This window comes from Cornus florida, unplaced genomic scaffold (genome assembly GCF_030987335.1).
Source record: "Cornus florida cultivar Cherokee Brave unplaced genomic scaffold, ASM3098733v1 CherokeeBrave_3.0.0_Hap2_Chr06, whole genome shotgun sequence".
In the NCBI taxonomy this organism is placed as follows: Eukaryota; Viridiplantae; Streptophyta; class Magnoliopsida; order Cornales; family Cornaceae; genus Cornus; species Cornus florida.
The window spans coordinates 52,530,731-52,558,595 of NW_026775576.1; the positions used below are offsets into that span (position 1 = coordinate 52,530,731).

The 27,865-nt window shown below is 31.7% G+C and overlaps 1 long non-coding RNA gene and 1 pseudogene across 3 annotated transcripts; both read right to left on the minus strand.

Annotated features, from left to right (window-relative positions):
* Nucleotides 1-3,479: 3,479 nt before the first annotated feature.
* On the minus strand, nt 3,480-9,582 carry LOC132311520 (uncharacterized). 3 transcript variants are annotated; one of them, XR_009483037.1, is made up of 5 exons: nt 9,185-9,582; nt 8,938-9,086; nt 6,509-6,617; nt 3,852-3,922; nt 3,480-3,769 (listed from the first exon to the last, which is right to left on the minus strand). It is a non-coding gene; the product is annotated as an uncharacterized LOC132311520 (long non-coding RNA). The 3 variants fall into 3 exon arrangements; XR_009483035.1 differs by having other exon boundaries at nt 8,938-9,089; nt 9,185-9,581; XR_009483036.1 differs by lacking the exon at nt 3,852-3,922 and having other exon boundaries at nt 8,938-9,089; nt 9,185-9,573.
* Nucleotides 9,583-11,521: 1,939 nt separating this feature from the next.
* Nucleotides 11,522-27,865, minus strand: part of LOC132314102 (thaumatin-like protein 1) — a 31,181-nt pseudogene continuing 14,837 nt past the window's right edge.

Sequence of the window (27,865 nt, forward strand, 5' to 3'; positions counted from 1 at the left end):
ATCATATTATATTAGGCCCTAGTATACTCTTTAACATATGTGAATTTGAGAGTAATCGGAGGTGTTTTAAAATGTAGAGATAATTATTTAATTTGATTAATTAATTTATTCCAAGTGTACTATTCACTCTATTGGATTTCCGACTTGATATTATTGATGTGCATGCCATATACTTTCACATATATTAAATAGGGAATATTTTATTAGGTTTTGAAATCTTTCATTTATTATTTTTCTTATATGAAGGTTTAATTATCATGGTTGTAGCTTGCATGGAAATTACTTATATCATGTTATTAAATCAAGTCTTGGCATGTTTTATAACATACTTTAATTTGAGAACATTTGGATGAGTTTTAAAATCTAGAGATTTTAATTAAAAGAATTAATTAAAACATATTCAATGGTTCCATGAGCTTGATTAAGTTTCTAACTTGGTATTCATGATTTCCTTGACAAGTTCCTTCACGTGTATCAAATTGAGAATAATCGGATAAGTTTTGAAATTTATATTTAATTATTTTCTTTGTATAGAACTTAATTCACATGGTTGTAACTTGTATTTCATGAGACTTTTAGTTTTTTTTATCATATATCGAGACTTTTTGTAACTTGACTTCATTAATGTGTTTAATGAACTAGCAAAATTGTCTTGAATGATTTAATTATCCATGTATTACTTAGTAAATAATTAAATCATTAATCTTATACTTGTGGTATATTTACATCAATGGGTTCCTTGTGCTATAAATACTAGTTGTAGTCTATGTAGATGCATATTACGATTTCTTGACATTTCACGTGCCATTATAGTTGAGGACTTAAGGCATGACTTGTGTGTTCCAAAATCTTGGTTGTGCATGGAATGTGGTTTAATGCATTACTTGTATCTTGCATTCTTGGTTGCACAACTTGTTAATTTTGGAACTTAGGATATCAATCAAGAATTGACATGGCTAAGACTTGGTTCTAGTACGGGAGATAGAGAGCTCTTTATATTATAGTGCGCACTAGGGGAAGGTACCCATGGGTTAGTAGCCCTAAAGTGATCCCAAGAGTACGGTTTTAATCCGGGTGATATCCGAGTATCCACATTATTTGATTTAAACCCTTAGATTTCAAGTGTTCTCTCTTGAAGTTCTAAGATCTTGTCGTATTTTATGGAATATTCCAACCTTGTTTCATTGCATAGATTTTATGCTTCATCTTTGATTTCACTCCTTAAATGTCAAGTGTTGTATTCCTTAAAGATTTAAGACCTTTTCGTGTTATATGGAATATTCTAACCTTTTTAATTGCATAGACTTTATGCTTTACCTTGATTTCATTCTTTAAATTTCTAGTGTTGTATTCCTTGAAGATTTAAAACATTTTCGTGTTATATGGAATATTCTAACCTTGTTTAAATTACATAGACATCATGCTTTGCTCTTGATTTCCCTCTTTAAATTTCAAGTAGTATTTCTTGAAGATTTAAATCTTGTCGTGTTATATGGAATGTCCTAACCTTGTTCAATTTCATAGATATCTTGATTCATGTTGCTTCATGTTGATACGATTTAGGAATGATCCTATGTAAGCATCTTGACTTAGATTCTAGGTGGCATGAGCCCCTTTAACATGTTTCACATTAAGGTGATATTATTGTAAAATGCTAGGTCTATGCATACTCATTTCCTATGGATAGCTTTATATTACTCACCCCAAAGTTACCGAGGACATATTTCAGGTACAAAGACTTGGTTCATGATACTCATCATTCCTTGGATGACTTGTAGCTTTTAAGTTTCCATTTCATGCAAATGTTAGCATGAATGTCATTTTGTAGCCTTATATATCAAAACTTGTATATTTGATTCCATATATATAATGTGTACATAAGTACACCTTTTATGATGCATTTGACTTGTATGAGATGAGGCCGGAGGCCAATGACATTTATATTACATCTTATATAATTCTTGATTACATGAAATGTTATAAAAACCTTAAAAATTCATAAGTCATTGCTTCCTTTCTTTTGCATCGGGTGTGGGAATTCTGTTTTTATTCTTCCATAGAGTCTCATTAATCATGTATGAAGTGTGACTAAGGGCTAAAAGGTAATTTGACTCTATTTTATATTTTTAGCTTTCAAAATTCCGATTCCAAGTTCATTTTTATCATTTTGGCCGTCGGGGGGTCGGATTTTGAGTCAGGGCTTCTCGGGAGCCGCGGACCATTCCCGTGCGCTTAGAATCATTTATTACACTTGCGTACAGATTCGTTTCAACCTAAAATGCATTTAGGGTCAAATACATACTTGGTGCAAAGTTGTATTTTCAGAGTTTTTAGCCCTCTTCTGATCTAGGGGAATTTTGGCCATTTCACAGTGTGTTTTTTTAATTTTTTTCTGAGTGACTGGGTAAAAAATTTTATTTTGGGAGGGGTTTCTTCTTCGTGTTTTTCCAGAAAAATTCATTTGATAGTCCGTTTTTGCTCTCAGATGTGGACATATACTGTAGCAGCTTTTTGGCCCTCTTGACCTCTTCTGATCTAGGGGTATTTTAAAGATTTGCAGTGAGTTTTTTTCGTTTCTTTTCGCGCTGTCAGATAGAAAATTCGATTTTAGGGGGGGGGGGGGGTTTCTTCTTCGTGTTTTACCATAAAAATTCATTTCGGCTCTCAGTTCTAGCTGAATCTTTTTGTTCCCTAGCATGTCATGGTGCTTGTCAGGATGCTCGTGGTGCCTCGTCTCGACGTCTTGGCGTCAATTTTTGTTTTCACTCGTTCTCTTTCTTCCGAACTCCAAATCGGATGAACTTTTTTTTGGACTTGACTAATTTTTCGCTTTCTTTCCAACGATGTACTCGGTTGCACCCGGATCTTTCTGGATAATTACCAATTTACCCTTTTAGCCTTAAATGCTCATTTTTCTTTGTCATGTCGTTTTTCCTTCGTCCGGACTCCAAATCATGCTATTCTTGAGTCCATCTTGATTAGTTTTTCACTGTCTTTCTAGCGGTGTACTCAATGGCACCCGAATCCATATTTTCAAAAATGACTATTTTGCCATTGGGGCTATTTTTGTCAAGTTTTTCTTGCTTTTCGCTTCCGCTACATTCTTTTTATGAAGTCACGGATGTGTTTCGGGAATGATATACATTCTAGGTACGTCATCTTCATATAAAATGACTATTTTGCTCCTGGGAGCTTAATTGTTAATTTTTCGATCTCTTACTTACGCATCAATACTCATTGAGTTCCACGACCTCATGGAAGGTCATCAAAGTGTCTTAGAGGTGTGTTATGCCTTGGGAGACCGTTCAGTACATACCAGCGCTTTTAAAGAAGCGCTGGTAAAGGGTTATTTAATATATTTTTTTTTCCCCATATTGTTTTTGGGAAAAAAAAATCTTTACGGCTACTAATGTCATCCCAATAACACAAGTCTATAAAAATACCATCCAAATTGTTTTTACATAGTACAACCACAAGTTAAACCTACTGCCAATATGAAAAATACTATCGAAATTGGCTAGTAAATGTCAACCAAAAAGCGAAAATGTTATACAACCACAAGTTAACCTGCCAATATGAAGATACAATCCAAATTGTCTAGATAAAGCTACTAAATGTCACACAAAAGAATTAAGAATTTTTGACAAATGTAGTACAAGTTTTTCAAAAAGAACCCATCCACGGCGAAAGAAATTCAGAAAGCACATCCACTCCCCCATCTTCAGCTTCAACTTCAACAAGTCTTCTTTCCCATTTGATTTGAATTACCCTACATTTTTTATAAATTCATTAAGCGCACATTATAATAAATGGAAACTTAACATATAAGAGAAATTAAAAAAGTTCATAACCTTAATTGAATTGGCATCACGATAGAAAATGAATTTGGAGGTCTAGGAGGAGCATTTAAAGAATCAGAATCCTTCAAAATAACAAAACAAAATACATAAAATCTTGGCATAAGTAAACATATATTTAGTAAAGAGTAAAACTAATAATAAATATACCTGTCTACTACAATTTTGTTGTTGCATCTGCATTAGTCCAACCATTAGTTCTCACTGTAAAAGATTGTTCATTATTAAACTTTCCCTATTTCTCCTATCACGTCCTTGGATTCTAATTATAGAGAAAAACTAGAAAACCGGGAGTAGTTAACATTTACTAAAATGTTTTGTTCTATGATCTGTATTGAAATTTTAGGTTCACTGGTTTTTGCTCTTTCAGTTTTACCTTTTTCTATATATGATAGATTTCTAGAATGATCTGCAAGTCAATGGAAAAGCCTAACACAATAGAAGTAAAACACTAGTTTTGAGTTCTTTGATCAACAGCAGCACGACTACTTTGGCAATAATGTATTGTTCATTGATTGTTGACGGTTCTAAGATGAAATGTTATGTACTATCTGAGTACGAGATAGAGTTGCTAACTGATGCTTTTTTTTTTCTTTTTTTCTAAGCTTAAGGCTTTTCTGGGAGTAATTATTGCTCATGTATGAATTAATTGTGTTTGATGTGTAGTCAGCTCTATGGATTTATCTATGTCCTTCTAACATAACCCTGGTGTTTTCAATATAAGAAAATTCTAAATCCTACTAAATAGAGGAGCCATTGTTTTAAGCTTAAAATATAGTCATTGAAGTTTGCTCATGACTCTGCATACCAGTCAACGTGTTACACACACACACACATTAGCAGTCAGATTTTGCATCTTGGACTATAAAGGATGAATTGATGAACATGTGAGAAATAAAGGAATGAACAATGATTATTGATATATATGTGTGTGTGTGTGTGTAAAGATTTATGTTCTGATATAGAGAATCAGAATTTGACTACAAAGAGGAAGTTCCTCCTTACATGAAGGGGCATGGACAAGTGACAAGGCTAGCACAAAATCCATGGAGAAACTTTAAACCTACCTACCAATGATCCAAATCCATCCACTGCCCCACTAGTTCTCCCCACAAATGAAAGAAAAGAAAAGAAAAGGATTTAGATTTTCATGCCAACTAAACAATCATAGGAACATGAACACTTCGAAAGTAAAATGCAAACAAAGGAGCCCCATCGATCCTATATGATAATAAAATTTCAAGAAACAAAATTAAAAAAATCCTTTTCTCTTACATCAAAGGGTCCCACCCCAAGTCCCCATTTTGGCCCCTATCAATCCCATTTTTAGGTTAATGGCTGATATTCAGCTATGTCATATTTTTTCATCAAATAAACAATGACTAGAGATTTTTTTATTTTTTTATTTTTTTTTTTCAGTATACAGTTGAATGTTCTGTATCTCAGCCGTAGCATTTTATGATCTGTCATGTAAATTTTTCAGTGTCTGAGAATTGTGGAGTAGTAGCATGTATTTTCTTATTTTGTCCTGCCATCATTTTTGGATAGTTTTGTTTTTTTGTTCTACACTTTTAGAGAATGATATGTAATGAAACACCCAAAATTTATTATTTCTTTCTATAACTAAAGATGCTGAGAAAGTTATATCTGCAAGATTCATCATGTTTATTTATGCATTTCCAAATGATGAAATATGAGAGTGCAGTAAGTTACAGTGATTAGAAAATATTTCCTTCTTAAAGACTATGTTTCAAAAGTGCTGGAAGCATAAAATTGTAACTTTTTTTTTTTCCCAATAAGCCATAAAATTGTAACTTCATTGCTTCATTGTGCATGTGTGTGTGAGAGACACAAAGAGTGATTGAGAGAAAAGTAGTTAATGTCACAATCTGAAGTCAACTAAGAATAGAGAAGCAAAGTATAGATTTTAAAAGTGAATTCATAGGAGCGAACATGAAAATTTCTGTTGGATACTTGAAGTATAGATTTTAAGAATAGAGAGGGGAATTTAAATGAAAATTTTTGAACTGAATATTGGATTTGGTCAATACAGGTTGGGGCTAGAAACCTACTTTCAAAGGTTAATGGCTGCTCAGAATTACTTCCGTCTATTACTTATGGTACAACTTTTTAATGTACTTTTCAGAAAAGGAAAAAAGAAACAGAAAAAACATGTTTCTTGGTAGTATGACTTGTATTTTGGCTTTATAAACCTAGCAAATGTTATCAGTGTATGGTGTAACATGGGGATGACCAGTTCTTTTATGGACGTTCAGTCAGTATGGTGGTGCATGAAAACATGTATGTGCTATGTATAAACTGCAACACATAAAATTAAAACCCAAAAATTAACATCACAATACTAATATGTTTGTTGTAAATGCATTTTATATGATTATAGATTTCAATCAACAAGAAGCCTCCACATAAAATGATCCTATACTCCCATGCTTTTCAACAAATGCAAGAAAGTAAATTGCCTCCACACGGGCCGATGATAAATAATGAAATTAAAATGCCTCCACACGGGCCGATGATTTAAAAATTGGTCACTTCAAGGCATGTGACCCCCTAATACACCGCAAAGAGTTTAAAAATTGGTCACTTCAAGGCACGTGTTCTTTTTGCAAAATGGAAGCATGAAAACTTACAATTATCTCTGAAGCAGCAGCATCAGTAGCACGTGACCCCTTTTTTGTTCACTCACTTTTTCCACTTCACTAACCATTCGTTTCATTGTCAGCTTATTATTTATCCCTCCTGGAAAAGCAAACAAAAAAGTGAGAATTCATTTAAGAGAATGCAATCAAATTGTTAAAAAAAGGCAGTGCACAATCCAAGAATCTTTTTAGGTTTGTACAACTTAACCATCTTGAATTTTTTCATCATTTTTATGGATTTTTAATAGCATAAGCTTTAGTGCTTCACCACTTCTGCAAAATTACATGATGGATTTTACTATTTTTACTATTTCTATAGGTGAGTAAAAATAGGTGATCAAGGTGAAATTCACCATCCTGTGAAATTTCACACGGCATGAAACTGGAAAAAAAAAATTAATAAAAAAATTAATAATAATAATAATTTCTTGGAGAGAATTTTGATTCTTTGATGTATTAATCTTTTAAAAGCCTAAAAAAAAACATATATATAAAAAGAAGCAAAGCTTCTAATGTACTCTGTCCGTCCCACAATAGTTGTCCACATTGGGAGGGAAGGAGATAGTAATAGAGAAGTTAGTTACAGAGTGTGAACAACATGATTCGTGTTAGTTATATAAGTAATTATTATTTTAAAAAAACCAAATTTTATATAAGTAATTATTTACTTTCCTTATCTTGTCTTGCAATAGTATTATATTTCTCCCATTTTCCTGTAGGAACTCTTATGCAATTTAACAAAAAAAATAATAATAAATAAATAAATAACATTCTTATGCAGTAACAGAGACTGATCAGACTAGTCCCGTCAACTCTAGAGAATTGTTCGTAAAATGTTAGGAAAGTGAAAGGTTGCTTCAGTTGGAGATACTTGTGTTGAGAAAGGAAAGGAAAAGAAAAGGGAAAAGGAAAAGGAAGAAAATAAAATAAAATGATTCCATCTATTTTTTCAACATTTGCTTTAATGTCCTTTCTTGTCATGGGTCCCTTCTCTTTAGGAGAATGTCTTACATAGATATATAGAAAACTTGCATTCTTTTGTTGAGGTGACCCCAATGCATGAAGCCATAAATTGAGCTTGTTAAGTCAAGAATGAATAAGCAAAAGAAGAAAGAAAAAAAAAAGAAAAAGAAAAGGGATACCAACTAATGATATCCTTATGTGAGAAATCATGAAGTGGGTATGTGTCTATGTTGTATGTGTGTGTGTGTGTGTTGGGAGAGATGGAAATTAGAAGGTGAATGCCAAAAATTTTTAAATCTTTTCATTTTTTCATTTATGTTCAATAAGCACATAAAACACAAACAGATTCTAATATTCAATAAGAAATTAGTATATAGTTTATTTTAGCAAGCATAAATATTACTCGAAAAAGATATAAAATGCTGAATTCATGCGATTTTTCATGATGAGAAAAATATCATAGTAAAATATAAATGTTAAAAACGTGCACACATACTACCTGACATTTTAATGGTGGAAAAATGAATTGTTATAGAAGATGGACACGAAGATTCATCTACACATGATAATGTCATAACGAACCAACAAATGCTCTGTTGCAAGGAAAGAACATTTATAGGGAGTAAGTAACAATGTTTGCGCAAGACATTTTTGTTTTGGTTTTTTTAGGTAAGGATACATGTGATATGAACAATAAAAAAGTATGTACAAGTTCAGGTATATCATTCTTTCCATGAGATTTTTTTACATGAAAAACATTTTCTGATATAAAAACATTTTATACCAAAACCAATGGGGATGAGAGAGAGAATCTGGAAAGCAATAAACAAATTCAACTTCTCCCTCTATATATACACATATATATATATATAATATAATCACTAAAAAAGATATACTACTCTTTTATAACATGATATTAATCTAAAAACAAAGCCTTCAGAAATCCTATGAAATGGACAGACCCTACAATAATTTGGTCATGACTGGAAAAGTCCCAATACATTTCACTTCATCCTTCACAACCTCTGTCAAAGTTCAAGTTCAACAAGCATTTCGGAATGAATTTATTTTTCGTAATATTTTAATAAACTAAGAGAAAGTGAAATCCAATGTTAACAGGCAACTATCTAAATTGTCAGGTATAAAGGATAGGAATGGTAAAAAGAACAGATCTCTAATAATACTCATTAATGTTGGAGCTTCTGAACAATATATATCTAGAATAATTGTCAAAGATTAGAACAATTTAACCAGCTAATGTGTCTGGCATGCGATGGATTGCGATATTGTTGGTAGTACCAAAGGATTGCGTTCCAAATCAGGGCACGATGAGAAGTCAAATTAAACTTTCAGATCAACAGATTCCCAAAAAAAAAAAAATAGAGAAAAGTAAAGAAAAATTCAAAGTCCAAAACAAAAAAGTTCAAACAATCAAACATAGGAAGTTAGGAGCACACCTTGTTTAGACTTCAGAAAGCTGTAAGGAGGAGGCAAGGAGCTCCAAGGCTTTTGCGATGTCCAGTGGTTGGGGGCAAGGAGCTAGGGCTTTTGCGAAGAGAGTCGTCTGCCGACTTTGCAGAAATAAAGCTAGGGCTTTGTAACTTTCCTACTAGTGCACGTTGACAAATATGGTAATTTCATAATTTAAATTTTAAAAAAATATATACAAAGGTAATCAAAATCAGAAGGCGAACAGTTACTAACCTAAAAAAATTCTTGTCCGATCTGTTAGTGTAGACGAGGTTTTGGAAACCCCAACGACGACTCTTTCTCTCTGTGTGTGTGACTTTGTCTCTCTAAACCAAGCCACCAGTTTTGGAACGCTGACCGGTGATGGAAGGAGAGACCGGTGACGGAAGGGCGAGAGAGCGGCTGAAGGTGTTAGGGTTATTGCAAAATGAAATGGGAAAGGGGAATAAAGTGTTAATTGGCTCTCAAAAACAAAGTAGTTTAGGGCCCAAAATCAACGGAGGGAAAAAAATGGAGGGAAGGGAAAAAAAAAAAAAAGGAGGGAAGGGAAAAAAAGGCTAAAGACTCAATACTAGCGCTCCTAAAAAGAGCGCTGGTACAAAAGACCCAATACCAACGCTCATTTTAAGAACGCTGCTACTAAAAACCCAATACCAGCGCTCCTTTTAAGAGCGCTGGTACTAAAGACCCAATACCAGCACTCCTACAAAGAGCGCTGGTACTAAAGACCCAATACCAGCACTCCTAATGAGAGCGCTGGTACTAAAGACCCTATACACCCTATACCAGCGCTCCTAAAAAGAGCGCTGGTAATAGTGCACCTACACCAGCGTTCTTTGAACGCTGGTAAAACCCCAATCTGTTGTAGTGGTTGTCTTGTTTCTTACTTCCGCATCTGGATCCACTATCAGGTCAATCTTCGATTCAACACAGGACACACTGGCTTGAAAAACCAGGGCCGTCACAAGATTTTTTTTTTTTTTTTTACCTGTAAAATTTTTTACCAAATAGTATTTAGTTTGCAAAACAAGAATTACTGACCTTGATTAGTTGATTTAGAAAAAAATTTAAAACAAAACCCATACATACTAGTTAGCAGTTGCAAAGAGAGGGGGGTAAGCTTGAGAGTTGAGAGACAGCGGCTGAAGCTTGCAAACTACGAACCCGAACTGGAACAATCAATTGTCTAAAGAAACGTTGTTGTATATGGGTTTTGAACTTTTGATTCTTGTAGATTTTGTAGTTTGTGATTGGAGAGAGAGAGAGAGAGAGAGAGAGAGGGGGGGGGGGGGCAAGTTCAGAGTTGAGAATGAGAATAAAGATGGAGGCTGAAATGATTAGCCCTAACAATTTTTTTTTTTTTTTTTTTCCTGGTGGTCCATCATCCATTGAAAGGCTAAGCAAAAAAAAAAAAAAAAAAGTATGGTGTTTCTTCTGGAAGCAAAGCAAAATAAAATTAAAAAACTATTTTGTCAGTGAAACCCATTTCAGTTGGGTAATATCCAACTTAAGATGAATAGGGGTTGAATGACACTTGGCATGCCATTATTGGGCCACGTATGGACAAACTTCATCGAACCTAGGTTGGATGCAAGTATTGTCCTCTTTTGCACAACTTTTTTATTTCTATAATATATTTGACTTACCAAGAAAAGAAAATAGAAATTAATTTGTCCTTTGGTTTCATTTTGGAAATAATTCCCCGCTTTCAGTTATTATGGTTACAGTCTTTAACCAATATAAGCCAGCATATAGGTCGCAAGATTTATCAAGGTCTTTAAGGCTCCATTTGGTTAAATGGAAATAGAAATAAATTAAAGAAATGAAATGAAAACTTTTTGAATACTTTAGTTTGGTTAAAAGGAAAAGAAAAATATATAGGAAAAATTACTTTTCATAACCACCTAACTTTCTTATAAAAATTTTCTACAAAAAAATTAATAAAAAATTTTGATTTCTTGAGAAAATGTTATGAACTTAGAATAATGTCATTTCTTCTATAGTAAGTTTCAATGTTATTGTAACCATAAAATGTTTATTTCCCATAATTTTCTTTAAAAAAAAATCATGTTGATCAAATGCACAATGAAAAATTTTCACTTTCATTTTTTTGAATACTTTTTATGCTAATCAAATATTGCAAGATGAAAATTTTAATTTTCTTTCATTCACTTCACTTCACTTTTTTTTTCCCTTGGTGCTTAATGCTGATCATCGACAACAAACATACACAATAAAATGCTTTTTACCTTCCAAATATAATAATAATATAAAAAGCTTATAGTTTGAACATGGATACTTGCTGATCAATTGAGTAGAAGGATTAATTTGCACACTGATTCATTGTAATTGGGAAGACCTCAGCTTCCACGTGTTCATTTTATTTTTAAATTTCTAAATTATTTTAGTTACCACTAAACAAAAATTTCCCCCTTGTCTGTCCTATTTCTCATGGACGGAATGTAATAGCATAGTTAGGTCCACCATTGCAAGTGAAAGCACTAGTTGGGCCATCATAGGCATAGCTACAAGCCAAAGGACACTTCCCTTCAAAGTACTGAGTGTAGTTCGTTGGTGGACAAATCGCTTCTGTGTTATAAGCTCCAGTGCAACAATACTGTGGCTGATCAAATGCTAGGCATGCAGTCTTGCAACTAATTGTGGCACCAGCCAAAGGACACTTCCCTTCAAAGTACTGAGTGTAGTTCGTTGGTGGACAAATCGCTTGTGTTATAAGCTCCAGTGCAACAATACTGTGGCTTATCAAATGCTAGGCATGCAGTCTTGCAACTAATTGTGGCACCATCTGAATTTTTCACCGCAAGATCCGCTGGATAATCAGCATTGACGTCGGCTGGGCAGGAAGAGGGGCTGCAGATGCCGGATCCACCTTGTGGGGTGATGGAAACCGGCAAGTTGAACCCATCTACTACGCTAATGTCGTAAAAATCTTGTCCATTGTTAGTTGCTAGGGCTAATTCTATTAGGGTTGCTGGAGGAATTGCACTGGCACCATTGCAACCTATCTGACCGGAGGCACAGTCGGCAGTCTGACAGCTGAACTTCCCACTTGCGTCCGTGGGGCAAAAAGTCCGTGCCCAAAACTGGCCGGTCCACGGGGCGGGCACATTGAGAGACGATGAGACTTTAGATGCTAATTCGAACCCCGTTGACAATAATTGAGCGCCGCCACCGCAATGAGGGTTCCGGGCCAAATAGTGTAAGAGCAGTTGTTTGTGAATGTGAATGTGGTTGAGTGAGCCTCTGTAATACAATATATATAGTTAAATCTTTTACCTTTAAAAAAAGACGCTAAATAAAAATACTATGTAGAGCATCAATGCAGTCAGTTCAAATCAAAACTATTTAGGTAAATACTTAATAGGCTTCACATAAATATTTTTTTTAAGACAGAAATATATGTGTACCTATAAATCAATATTTACACACATCAAGCATTTGAGTTCATAAAAGATTTCTTATAATACAGAATAAAAAGGTTAAAGGGTTCAACTCCTTTATAAGTTTGAATGTGTGAGTTTTTCATATAAAATGTGGATGAGATTAATTTTGGTCCACAAGTTGGAATCCTTCTTCTTCTTCTTCTTTCTTTTTTTTTTTTTTTTTTTTTCGCCGAGTCCACAAGTTTGGAATCCATAACAAGAAATATCAACTTTTTCATACAAATTAATTTTGGACTTAATGTTTGAGAGATAATGACACACATCATGAATGTGCACCTACTACAATATTATTCACACACGAATATATGTATATATATATAAATAAGTCTTGATCTCTTGCTCTCCGTGCAGCAAAAAAATTAATTTACACTTTTTATATAGATTGTTCGATTAAATTTAACAGTCATTTTTCAAACTCACTCATATTCTTTGTTTTAACACAAAACCACTCTCACCCTATTCGTAGGTTTCATATTTAATTTGACCATTACTACCTTTGTAGCCATAAAAGGTAATTACCAAAATAAAAATAGAAATCTTTGAAAGAAAGATAATATCAATATATATTACTAAAATTTGTTTTTCTGTAGCTGTTTATTTGAAAAAATAATAATAATATCTATTTATTACCAACTTTTAATTTTGCAATCAAACTTAAGCAGAATGCAGTAGTTTGATATTAGAACATTTTCCCAAGAAACATCTTGTTGTCATGCTTACTGTATATCTTAGTGTTCAATGGTATGTGCACTATTTTGCATATGCACATATTAAAATTCAAATAAATATACTTGTCCAATATAAGTAAATTTACAAACAAATATAGTTTCTGGAATATTGAATTGATAGTTGGAATTGAAATTGAATAAATTTTCATTTAAAGTTTGAACAAATTTTTTTTTTCTATTTCAATTTTAAAATGTCTCGGTGTCCTCAAACTAGCTCAATTAGATTTTGAGGAGTTGCGTTTGGCAAAAACTCTTGTGTTCAAAGATATAAAAATTGGATAATGCAATAGCAAAGATTTTTCTATTTTTATTTTGGTAATTACATTTTATTGCTACGGTGGTAATATAAAATTAAATATGAAAATTAAAAATAGAGTGAGAGTGGTTTTGTGGTAATAAGAAATGATATAGTTGGGTTAGAAAAACGACCATTAAATTTAATCTAATGCTCCATATAAAAAGTGTGGATTAATTTTCTTGCTGCACGAGGAGCAAGAGATCAAGACTTATATATAAATATAAATATATACATATATACATATATATATATATATATATATGTATGTATAATATCTGAAGAGGAAATATAAAATAACTTAAAAAATAAGAAAACAAAACTTACAGGAATCAAAAAATGGTGACAAGGGCAAGTACGCCGAGAAAAACTCTAGCATTCATCATTTTATTTAAAAAATGTAATAGTGAGTTCTGTTTTGTGTAGTAGTAGTATAGGGTTATAGTGTTATAAATATAGGGTTTGTTTTTGGATATTTTAATTTGGCATTGATTTTTTGTACAAGATTATTAATGTAATTCGTGACCGTGATCTAGGAAGAGTTCAATTATGACTGGAATTTGAAATTTTGGTCATGCGTGAACCAAGTGGTTCTCATTTTGTCAAAAATACTAAATTTGACCAATTAATATAATTTTTTTTTAACATATTAGCTTGATTTGCGGAAGAAATTCCAGCACAAGCCATGCGATGTGATACGTTCATGAATTAATGGAAATATGTCGAAAACAGCAGACAATTTTCTATTTTTTTGCCAACAAAAAAAATATAAATATATAGATTTTATGATATTGTTAAAGTTTAAAATAAGATATTATTTAATTTAATGCAAATATATATATTTAAAATAATAATGTGTTATTGTTTTATAACTCTTTTAATGTTGGATGTATTAATCCATTGAGCTATCGCTCTTTATATTGCATAACATGTTTTTCAGAAAAATAAAATAAAAAATAATATATATTTATTTTTGTATAAATAACAATAAGCTATTATTAAATGCACCTAAACTTTTTAAGTTGGTTAGACACATGCTTCTCCCCACATTATTTTTATTTTTTATATAATATTATTTAAAGGGATAAACACTTGTGTTATACAAAATGTAATAGTGAGTTCTGTTTTGTGTAGCAGTAGTATAGTGTACTTATAGTGTTAATATATATAGGGTTTGTTTTTGGATATTTTAATTTAGCATTGATTTTTTTGTACAAGATTAATATGTAATTGGAAAACTTGACCGTGATCTAGGAAGAGTTCAATTTTGACTGGAATTTGAAATTTTGGTCATGCATGAACCAAGTACGTGGTCCTCATTTGCGCGGAAGAAATTCCAGCACCAAGCCATCGTAGTAGACGTGAGGAAAATCTTTAAACATATTAATTCAAATGGAGAAATAATACCAAGAAACCACATGCCTTAGTGAATAGTGAGGAACATCATTTTCAAGAAGTGTTTTAAGATTATCTATATTTATATTTATACTATGTTAGATGTATTTAGAGGGCATACTTGGTTAAAGTTTATGATATTGTTAAAGTTTAAAATAACATATTATTTAATTCATGTGTTATTATTTCTTCGAAGATTATAACTTTTTTTATGCTATGTTTGGTTGGTAGGAGGGACGAGAGAGGGAATAAAATAATATTTTCTTATTTGGTTGGAAGTAAGAGAAAAGAGGGAGGAAATAAAGAAGGATCCCTCCTTTATATTTTTGTATCGGCCCAAAATTGGGTGGAAGAGGAGAAAGAAAAAAAGTAATAAGTGATAAATAAGTATTTTTCATTTCTAAGCTCTCTAAAAATTTGGAATAGATATAGAATTTTTAAAATTTTAAATAATAAGGTTATATTAATAAAAATAATATAAATATCATATTTCCGTCCTTCCAACCAAAAAAGAAAAATTATCACCCCTCCCATCTAACCAAATAAAGAGTGAGGAAACATTATCGCTTCCCCTCTCCCCTCAACCATTTTTCCTTTCCTCCAATCCAACAGAGTATTAATGGCGATTGTGTGTCAGTGGTAGAGATGAGAATTAAACATTTATATGTAATAATTGGTTGCATATTCAATGAAATATAAAGAACATATCATGTATTGATCAAACTTTTCTTCGTTTGTTTTTTGTTCTCTCGAAGATGGAACCTTAATTAACCATTGGATATGGTAGTTTGCAATTATATTTTGAAATTCTTAAATAAGGTGACTGATAAGGGACCATTTAATAAAATAAAAAAATTGGAGGTAAGAAAAATAATTATTTAAATGTTTGCACTATGTTACCCTGCATATTGCATGACATGTTTTTTTCTGCATATTGCATGACATGTTTTTTGCAATTATATTTTGAAAAAATAAAATAAAGCACATGATAGAATTTCTAGGCAATTGAAAAATATTACCGGTGTAGTAAGCAATGGTTCTCGGAGCAGATAGAACTTAGCACCAAATTGGATGACTTGTTAAGAGTAAACTATTTTATTAGAGTAAACTATGGTATTTTATTAAAAGTAAACTATTTTTCCTTTTGTTTAATTTTTTTCCCTTTGGTTTACAGAGTTTTCATCACAAATTACATATAGTATTTTGATCAATAACCAAGATGTCCCAAATTTCTCAAACTATTGTGATTTTGTTGTGATAACTACACGTATGCGTTGAATGGTCTTGCTTTCTGAAAAATAAACCTAGAGATGAATGTTCATCATAGTCCAGTCAATTAATGAGGTATTACAAAAACTCTAATGTTTGGCCAAATATACAATAAGACAAGATTTACGAGGCGACTACAAAGTCACACAGGAAAGCAACTAATGAAAAAAAAAAAAAAAAAAAACAAAAATCAAATTTTAAGAATCAAATTAGAAAATACAATAATTATTTTCACACTATTAATTCAGGCCGGTTCAATATAATTTGAGGCTTAAAACTGAAATTTTTAGCTATTATTTTTTAAGAATGATATGATCTTGTGGGTTGGACTCCTATATTGTAAATTTTACTTATCTTCTTAGATATCAAAAATAATAACATAAAAATTAATGCATGTTTGTCCTAAAATTATGTGATAAAACTAATTGAATTTTAAACTAAAGGACAAGAATTGAAAACTAAACTGAAAGTTTAATGCAAACTTTTCATAAATTTAATAAAGGCTAGTTTGACTAAAAATGAAGACTAAGAATTTTAAGAAAAATGGCCTTATTTTTTAAGCCAAGTGATGCTAATATATTTCTTATTTTTTTATTAAATAACAAATAGTTATTAATTTCAATAGGATTTATTGTGTCATGGCATTTGATTTACATTGGTGTTATTAATATTTTATTTTAATTTTTTATTGGTTACAATTGTTCATTTTTCTGAAACAAACTAGTTTTTATTCTTAAAATAAGTTATCATTTAACTTAATTTGAAAATATATAAAAATAAGAAATTATTTTATTTAAGTCAAAGTTATATACAAAGTACAAAAAAAAATTATGATAAATACAAACTCCCTCTAAGACATGTTTGAGACCATCTAATAATTTTTTGTAATATACTAACAGTGTAATTACAAACTCTCTTTAAGATAAGATGTATTACGTGACTATTTTATAATTTATCGATTATGTAATAAATTTAAATTTTGATCGAGAACCAAGATATCTTAAATTTCTTAAATTATTCTGACTTTGTCGTGATACGTAACAATACAGGAAATTAACGTCGTCTTCTAGTAAGAGGTAACAATAATTTGGTGGCTGTGGCTTTGCGGTCGGTGTTGGTTGAGAGAAGCAACTCATGATGACTTCTTCTTCTTCTTTTAATTGTTATCAAACTAACCGTCACTTGCTTGGCCATGTGTTAAGTTAATGTCAATAATGTCCTTATCAGATTAGCTCAAGTCTTGGTTCTCTTTGGGCTGTTGTGGCTTCAACTTTTACATTAATTTTTTGACTACGGATAATTTAGAGCGAATTTTTTAGTTGAGTTTTTTTTTTTGTTACTCTCAATCTTGATGTACTTTATTATTTTTTTGTTTCATAAAATTTTTCATATAAATTTTTTTTAGATAATTATTTTTTATTAGTCAATTATGTCATTTATTTTTTTTAAAGACAATTACATTAATTTCTTAATAAAATTATTATTATCAAATATTATTGTAAAATTAATAATAAAAATATTTAAAAATTATTGCGATAAATTAAAAATAATTTATTTATGAAAAATATTTACTATAATATATCACCAAATACTTAGTATATTTTTTATGTATCGTAATTTTTTTAAAGCTCTAATAATAAAAATGTTTTCTTATTCCAAAGGCAAGCAACCCAAAACTACACAACACAAATGAACCAACCAATCTACCGGGGCATATTGGCATTAACTTAACTAACAACTTACAAATGCAAAGAAGTCAACATTGTTGGTTATATCAACCAACAGGAACAACGGCAGCAAAATTTAGCTACCAGTCCTCTTCCTTAGGCTATCTGAGCCGGTCTCTTTCAGATTTAAACTCTTTAAAAATGTCACTTCAACTTTTTTAATAAATACGTCAATAATTTAAGAGTCACGTCAGCAATTTTCACTCTCCAAAAATTGCACTCCATCAGGCTTTCCGAATTTTCACTCTCTCCAAAAAATATATATATATAAAATTATTATTATTATTATTTTAATTTTCCTAACGGATATATTTTTAACCGCAATATTCTTAACAGTTATATTTGTAACAGCTATATTTCATATACTATAATTTTATTGCGTAATGGTTTTTTAATATTTAAAATGATGAAATTGTTTCTTAACGGCAATATTTTTCAATCAAGCAATATTTTTGCAAATGATTAAAAAAAACTAAGATTGATATTATAATTTTAAACGATACATTCTTCATTATGGATTAAAAAAATAAATAAATTATATTAAACAAAACAATTAAAAATAACTTAAACAATTCAAAATCCTAAATTGGAATAAGAAAATAAAAAGACTAAGGATTACAAAATCCTATTGGAACTTTAGGAAGGACTATGAATGCAAAGATACCAATATTTCATTTGGTCGTGCAATAATCCAAGCTTTCCCCGCTTCTGTTGGTGCGGAATTTGGATCTGTTAACATGATCTCCTTCTCTTCAGCTCTTTGTTTCTCTAGAATCTCTAACTGCCTCGTCTTCTCTTTCTCCGCTTTTCTTACCTCTCATGCCACTCAGGCATCCTTCATTTTCTCCTGACAACTCTTATAACGGCATTTGAAATCATTAAAATTGGAAACGAATGAATTTTACTATTCAAATGTTGAATTAATTTTTGTTCGGCGTTGCTTCGCCGCTTTTCTTCCTGCTAGTCGTTGTAGTTGTTGATATTCTTCCACACTGGATGAATTATTTTCCCCCATGTATGGTGATTCTTCAGTTGAAGCTCCATCTGTCGTGACTGCATGACTTGACGGAATAGATGGTAATGAGTGTCCAACAGACTTATTAATGTTAAAGTGAAATCCACTCTTCTTCGTTTTTTTTTTTTTTTTTTGTCTTTATCTACTTGTTCGACACAATGTAAATGTCATTTATTGTTATGCTTCAAGATCTCCCAGTAACTTTCTAACTTAAATTCACCACCTGTTTGGCTACGAAATAAGTCCTTAGCTATTATCATCTACACGAAAAAATTAACAAAAAATTAAAAGCCGACTGTTTAAAATATTTATGAGTTATATTTAAACAATAAATAACTCACAATATCACCAGTGCTGAAGCCTCTGGGACGATTCCTTTCGATGTTAGTCATGCACCGAAAAAATTTGCTGATTTTTTTTTGGATCACCAACCAACAATTCATCAAACCTCCTGCATTTCGGTCAGTGGAGAAAAACCAATATGTTGTACATATTGTTCCAAGATTTGCTCCAATAACTTCTTCTTACTTTGGTCTGTCCACGTAATCACATCAGAGGTAATGGACATCCACGCCCAACATAAAGCCTCATCTTCAGCTTTGGGTCCAATTTATATTTCAAAAATAGGTTGTTTTGGCAAAGGTTTTGAGTTACTTGATTATGAAACACTAGTATCACAATATTGATGAGAGGTTTTGGTAAATATCCATACCCATTAAACCTCCTATCCAAGTAGTCCATGTGACCCAAATAGTTGGCCCATTACTACTATCCATATTTAACTCCTTAAAATAAAATAAAACAAACAAATAATTTAAATACAACTAAACACATAACATTTAAACAATTAAATTCACATCCTTTTAAACAATAAAAATCATACAAATAAATTTAAATTAAAAATACATCATTTAAGCACATAATTAATTTAAATAAATAATTCAATTAAAAGTGTAATACCCCTAATTTTAAAATGATAGTCTTGGTATTATTTTAAAATTTTAAATTAATATTTTATTTATTTACTTGATTATTTGGCTATTTGATTACGTGTTTAATTGAATTGGTTAATTAAAAATTTATTTGCTTAAATATTTTATTTGACTTAACTGATTAATTGGAAGTATGCGCTTGAATGTTATTTGAATTAGTTGATTTAATTGATATGTTGTTTATTTGTAATTAATTGTAGATTAAATAATTAACTGTTTATTTTGTTTTATTTTATTTTATGGATATGGTTAGTAATAATGAGCCAACCAATTGGGTCCCATGGACTACTTAGATAAGGGGTTTGATGGGTACGGATAATTATGGATAGTTGTATATGTGTGTGTGTGTGTGTGTGTGTATATATATATATAAGGAAGATAATTTATTAATTAATATTATTATAACATTAGTATTAATAATAAATAATCTGATATATATTTATACAGTAAGAATATTTATAGATTATATATATGACATATATTTAGTTACCTTTCTACTATTTTATATTTAGATTAACTTTTATATTTTTCTTTTCTTTTCTTTTTCTTTTAATTATACTTGTATTGGGAAAATGATTAGGGTTATTTATTTCTCTATAAATATATAACTATAGTTAGTAAAAAGGGACTAGAAATTAAATCACTTAGTATATTTTGGAGGAAAAAGGCAGAGAGTTTAGAGAGAGAAAGAAGGAAGAAAAAGAAAGAGAAAGAGGAAGAAGGAGGTTAGGGTTTTTATCAAAATCCTTAAGGCAAGTTCTTTTCTTCTCTTTTCCTTTGATTCTGATTATATACATGCTAGAATAGTTTCAGGTTATTTAATTTAAATTAATTGAACCTATTTGCATGATTAAAACTAATATTACAGTGTATGTATATATGTAATGGGTTTGCGTATATGCTTGGTAATTTGGACAAATTAACGCGTGATATGTATTCTACAATATTTAAATAATGTTTAAGAACTGTGATGGATTATTGGGACGTTCTGGGAGGTTGAATTAGAGATTTGAAGCTCTAACAATGGAGGGTCGAAGGAGGAAGTTCGCTGAAGAAGGAGAAGAATAGCACAGTGTTCGGCCGACCAATTCAGGGCTTCGGTTGATCGAAGTAAGGCCATCGGTTGACCGATGGAGCTATTTCGGCAGACCAGAATAGGATTTCGGTCTACCGATTTAGTACTATAGTTTGGGTTTGTTTGGGACTTTGCCTACTGTTCACTATGTGTTATTAAATCTATTTTAATAATTTTTAAATTGTTAAATTAGATTTATGGAGGATTTTAAAAGCATGATTTAAAGTACATACTCTAAGTAAGAAATTTAGTTAATTTAAAAGGTTAAATTAATTAAATATGATTGGATTAAATTGCTTTAAACAATTATTTGGATTTAAATTAATTTAATCAGATTGTGGAGGAGTACAATTGATTAAGATGCATGTTAATTTCCTATTAGAATTTCTTATGAGGTAAATTGAATGCATGCTAATTAGAATTGTTGTTTTGCTCAATTAAATGCAAAGAATATCTATATGATTTATGTCATGTTTATTTGGATTATGGGATGTAAAAATAATATTTGCATCTTTACTGATAATGGAAATATTTATATGGTTATTATTTGGATTAGTGCACTATTATGGGATGGGGGCACTTTAAGAATGGATTAACAGAATAGTTAAATCCAACCTATTTATATTTATAAGGGAATGGATTAACCATAGAGTTAAGTCATATTTATTCATGTCAGGTCAATGGAACAGTTGGATGACATATTATTACAATAATACTTGAATAGTTTTATTTTTATTTGGATAGGATGGACATTATATATCTATAGTAAATGCTATGATATGAGTTTGAGTCTCAGAATCAGTAGTTAAGGTACGTATATTACCAAGGATGTGTAGCTAGATATAGTATGGTAGTGTGCCCTGGTAAGTCTGGGTACTCATGCCCACTATATGTGCATTTTGCATGTTACCTACTATTCAAGTTGAGGCAACCCTATAGTCTAGTGAGGTTCCTTTAGTGTGTGTGTGTGTGTATGTGTGTATATATATATATGAACTATTAGTTATTGTTGAATTAATTAGGATGTATGAGTTCTGAGTCTCTGTTAGGGATATAGTAGATTAAAAATTGTTTGTGAGCTTGACCCACCATTATTTTTCAGGTGTTCATCAGTTCCAGATTTAGGGATTGTTCGTGCCGAGCAGAAACAATCTATTCACTCTTCCGACTTAACATAGGATTTCCTCCTTTATGTTTTAGTTGGATATTACGTATTTCAGTTGGATTTTGGATTAGGGGTCCACATGATGTATTTTCAAGTTTGATGAGCACTGAAAAGTGCGCATTTAAACCCGTTAAGCTTAAGCATTCTAGTACATTTATCTATCTTACTTTGCCGTTTTAGACTTATTACGTGTTATTTATATTTTCAGGCACTAATCCCAAAATTGAGCTAACTCAGCCAAATAAGAGCTTAATTGAAGCAATCCTGAGATAAACCAAAGGAGGGAGCAAAGTGGAGAAAGAAAATAGCAAAAAGGAATCAAGTTATGCAGCTGAAAAGTTCGATCGATCCAACTTAGAGTTCGATCGATCGAACATCTATGATCATCACAGTACTTCTCGATAGATCCAACCTTGGCCTTTGCTGAAATTCCAAGTTCGATCAATCCAACATCACCTTCGATCGATTGAACCCTATTTTGTCCTATTCAAATGATTGATCTTATCCACAGCTGTACGCCTACCAACCACTTTTGTCTTTTTTTCCATAAATATCTTGAAAATATCCCAGCCTTGTTATTATCCGGAGGAGTCAGACCACTTCGATCGATCCAAGATGCAGTTCGATCGATCGAACCCATTTTCAATCGATCCAAGTTAAGGTTCGATCGATCGAACTTCCTCCAGCGAGAAAAAGTTAAAGTCCAGCTCATTTATTCCGTCCTTCATCCAATCATTGGAGAATATGCCTTGCACGACCACAGCTCATCATGGGGTGTATTTGACCTACCTATATAAGGAATATGATACACTTTTTGAGTAAGTCTCTTGTCACATATTGAAAATCATCTTGGAGGCTATTCTTGGAGAGGAAGAAGGGAGGGAAGCTAGAGCACCATTGGAGGAGATCTTCACCAACAAGGAGCAGCCATGGAGTTAGCCCTTGAGGGTTGGATCATCACTCCCATGAGTGGCTAGACATCCTCTTGGGGCTAGAGTTAGCCCCAAGCATGCTTTCTATACTCTAATCTTGTGTATTATTAAGGGATTAGTGTTGTATGATACATCTTGATATTCATGTATATATAAATCTTGATTATTTCATGGTTTGTATGGCTTAATGCTTCCAATTGACTATTCTATTCTATCCATATGTCTATGTATGCTAGAGTAGGATATTCATGTGCTTATCCCTAGATTTAGTGTTTTTGATGCATGTCTATGTGTATTGATGCTATAGATCTAGAGATTATCAAGATGATATGCTTAATGAATGCTATTTTGGTTCATTTGATGGTTTATGCCTATTCTTGATGGTTTGTGCCTCTCCCCTAGTCTAGATAGCTTTATTTTCATGCTAGTTGTGTAGATTTAGTGTAGTGGTAGTGTAATGTTAGATGGGAGGACAATCTACTCTTGATGTTTGATGTTCCATGCTTGTGAGTCCAAATGGCATATTTCTCTAATATTGTGTTGTATGTGGATTGTGAGCTTAATGAAGGATTAATGACTAGTTATGATATGTTGTATCTTTCACATGTGTTTAGACAATTTATTCCTCTCCCAATAGATATTTTGTACCTCTCACATGATGTTTAGATAATGCATGTTTAACTAAGTCATCCTTATGGATTGCTTGGACTATGAGCTTAATGAAAGGTTCAATGACTTGAATTGTTATTTTGTTATCTTCACATGATGTTTAGACAATATATTCCTCTACCAATAGATGTATTGTGGCCTCACACATGTTGATTGAGACAATTTGCACTTGTTGAGTCACCCTTACCAATTGAATGTCTTTTACACACACAACATTGTTGCAACACATTCATTTCCCTCATCAGTCACTTGATTATGGTTTGGAATAGTATTGTTTGGTGGTGATCTCTACACCCCAAGACCTTTCCTTCTTACTTACTCTTTATCTTATTGCATTGCTTTATTATAGTTTAGCTCATTTAGTATAATCAACCATCCCAATTCTCTTTTGTAATCATTTGGTACGCTAGAGTCGAAGTCGAAATTCCAACACGTATAATCCCTTGGGACGATCCCTACTCACCCTATCTATATTTTATATAGAGAAAGGTAGTAGTGGCTTTCTATAAATGTAAAACTTGGCCACCTCCTAAATTCACAACTCTTCAAGCTTGACTTGGTATCGCGACCCTTGTAAAGGACCGGTCAGTTTTTGGCGCCGTTGCCGGGGATTAACGGTTTTGTTGGAATTAAACTAGACAATAGTGTTCATTAGATTGCTTCTATTTTTATTTTATTTTCCATTGTATATTCTTTTCTCTTGATTCTCATTATTATTTGTTCAATTAGGTACTTGACTACAAGGAAGGCGAACTTTGGAACTTAAAGCAATCATTGGAGCTTAAAAGCTAAATTTGGAGTTGAAGTGCTAAAGGACCATTGTGAGCAATTCTTGGCACTCTTGTATTTTAATTGTTTCACTTCTTTGTATGCTTGTGATAGCCCTTGTTGAGGCTCATTTTATTGCTAAATTTTTGTCCAAGCATAGGCCCTTGTTGAGGCCAATTTTTTCTTGCATTTGGGTTTTAATTGTGAATGGAGGAATTGTTTGATCCAAGTTTGGGGGGTTCCCTTCACCTTATGCTCCTCCATCACATTTTAATCCTTATGAGATCGAGTCCAATTCATTTCATGCATCATCTTATTATGGACTTGATCACTCATTTAATCCTTCTTATGACTATTGCCCTCCACCACCATTTTATGATGAATCAATTCCACCACCTTCTAAGTACTCACCCGGATTTGAAGAAAAAGTGTTAGCTTTACTTGATGTGCATATTTCACACACTTCACTTATTAATTCTCATTCTCAAACTTTAGCCAACTTAGAAGCTCAAGTTGAGCAAATTGCAAGTACTCTCTCTCATCAAGAGGATGAGGAAGAGGCAAATGAAAAAATGGCAAGAACTTCAATGTATATAGATGAGGATGATGAGAGTGAGGAGAATGAAATAAGTGAGCTAATGCCTAGCACTCTATCTTGTATAGAGGAGGAAGTGACAAGTGAGTTAGTGGCTAATCCAATAGAACATAACATGATTAATGAGGACTTTCCTTGTTTTGATTATGATTTTATCTATGATATGGCTACTCTAGAGAGTGAGGAGATGTTGACCACACTTGAGGTAGGAGAGAAGGAGGAGGAACTTGTTGAAGAGGGCCTTCCTTCTATTATCTCTAATGACCCTCTTGAGGAATGTCTTTTGGAAATGTATAAAAATTGTGGTTTTGACTTTAAAAGCTCTAAAAATGAAATAAACTCTCTAATGGACTCCTTAGCTTACTTAGAAGGTGAGGAAATGGTAATTTATGAGGAGGAGAAGAGGGATGAAGAGAGGGTGTTTCTTATTAATCCAAATGAGTCTTTGAAAGACAATGCCTCACCAATTATCAATATGGATGATCATTTGAATGTGTTTCAAGAACACAACAAAGAGGCAAGCCTAACCATGATTGATTTTGTTCTCAAGACCGTGGATGAAAGGAACAATATCATCTCTTTTATTTCTTTTCAAGTCATTCTTTTGGAGGATGATTTTATTGTCATAAGTGGGACATTAAATGAGAAAAGTGAAAAGAGGGTCAATAAGGATGTTTCATATCCAGTTTTTGATTCATTTGATTAGTGAGTTGACCTAACGTCTTGCTAGAGACGTTAAACACTAGTATTCGTAGAGTTTCACAACTCTACTCCTCCCTCATTTCTTTTTATTTTTCATTCTTGTGTACATTCTTCCATCTATTTTTCAAATTTTCATTCTTGTTACCATCATTGGGGCTTAGCATAGGATTTTCTGCACTTTCAGTTCAAAATTAGGCATTTGGTGCCAGTTCGATCGATCACAAGATCACCTTCGATCGATCGAATTGTTCTTCGATCGATCCAACTATGGATTCGATCGATCGAAATCCACATGAGTCCCAACACTTAGAAAAATTTTGGGCCTGCATCCAAATTCCAAAATGCATGCTCTCGGGATCTCCAAATTTTCAAAAGTTCGATCGATCGTAAACCATTTCGATCGATCGAACTACCTTTCGATCGATCCAACATGTGGTTCGATCGATCATGAGTCCCAACACTTAGAAAAATTTTGGACCTGCATCCAAATTCCAAAATGCATGCTTTCGGGATCTCCAAAATTTTACATGTTCGATCGATCGAATTTCATCTCGGATCGATCACAGCTATATTCGATCGATTGAACTTCATCTTCGATCGATCACAACTTTGCCCCTTTGACCCTTTCACTTTTTGACTTTTTCCTATTTCTATTTTTATTTTATTTTATTTCATTTAGTTACCTCTCTCTTAACTAAAAAAAAAAAAAAAAAAAAGAGAAGTTTTTGGAAATTTGTTAAAAACACAAAAATATTTTTGTTAATTTTATTTTATTTTCAAAAATTCCAAAAAGATTTTTATTTTATTTTTATTTTTACTTTTATTTCCAAGCTTTATTTTTATTTTTATTTCAAATATTTAAAATTAAAAAAAAAATCAAATCCCAAAAACATTTTTCTTTTATTTTATTTTATTTCCTTTTATCTTATTTCCAAAAATCCAAAAATATTTTGTTTAACTTTAATTTTTAATTCTTCTAACTTATCAAAAAAAAAAAAAAAAAAATCTTTGCATTCCTTATTTTCTTACATTTTTATTTATTTGTCTTTTTATTTTTATTTGTGTACATATTTGTTTTGTCTAAAAAAATAAAAAATAAAAAAATGAGACGATTTTTCAAAGAAGCATTCCGTCTTGCTAGAGACGTTAAACTTAGCACCCATTTTGCATATTTCTTACATTTTTCATTTTTCTTTGCATGTTTTCGCATATATATTAAAAAAATATATATATATGAAAAACAAAAAGTAAGAAAATTTTGTATATTCTTGCATTGTACATATTCTTTCCATTTTTTTTTTTTGCATTGTACATGTTCCTTTTCATTTCTTGCATTGCACATATTGTTTTTCATTTCTTACATTGAACATATTTCTTCATTACATTTTGCCTTATTTAATTTTCTTTTTATATTTTGTTCATGCATTTTATTCTTTATTTTTCTTGCATTTTGTATATACTTGCTTTCATTAAATGAAAAATATAAAAAGATTCATCATTGTGCCCTTATGTGTAGTCATGCATACTTTATGCTTTAGTTAGGGCTTGATCTTATATCTCTCTTGCATCATGTGTTACATTGCCTTAGAATGCTTGATTTGATTATTCTTATCCCATTTGATATTTGATGTGAGTTTGCTAGCGTGGTTATTCAAGTAGGTTATTGATTCCAAGTTTGGGGGAGACGTCTTTCGAATTGGATCATGACCGGGCTTCATGTCTACACCACCACGGTATACTCTTTCCACTTTTTTTTCCATTGTTCTCATTGCACATTGAGGACAATGTGCGGTTTAAGTTTGGGGGTAAGGTCTTTTGTTGCATTCTACTTAAGATTTGAGCTTTAAATGCATGATTGAGATTTGAGATTGATGTTAGCTATGATTTTGATCTTTTGAGGACTATATTGCTTAAAATTTAAAAAATGCTTGACTTGAGAGTCCAATACTCCTTGTATGCCTTGAGGATGCCATTTAGGAGTAAATTTTTTCAAAAGATTGATATCTTGCTTGCATTTGTGGTCCACATCATCCTGAATTTGTGATTGTTTTGAGATTCATTCTAGGATTGTACACTAGCACCGGTGCACATTAGCATTCATTTGTGGGGTACATGTTTTGTTGA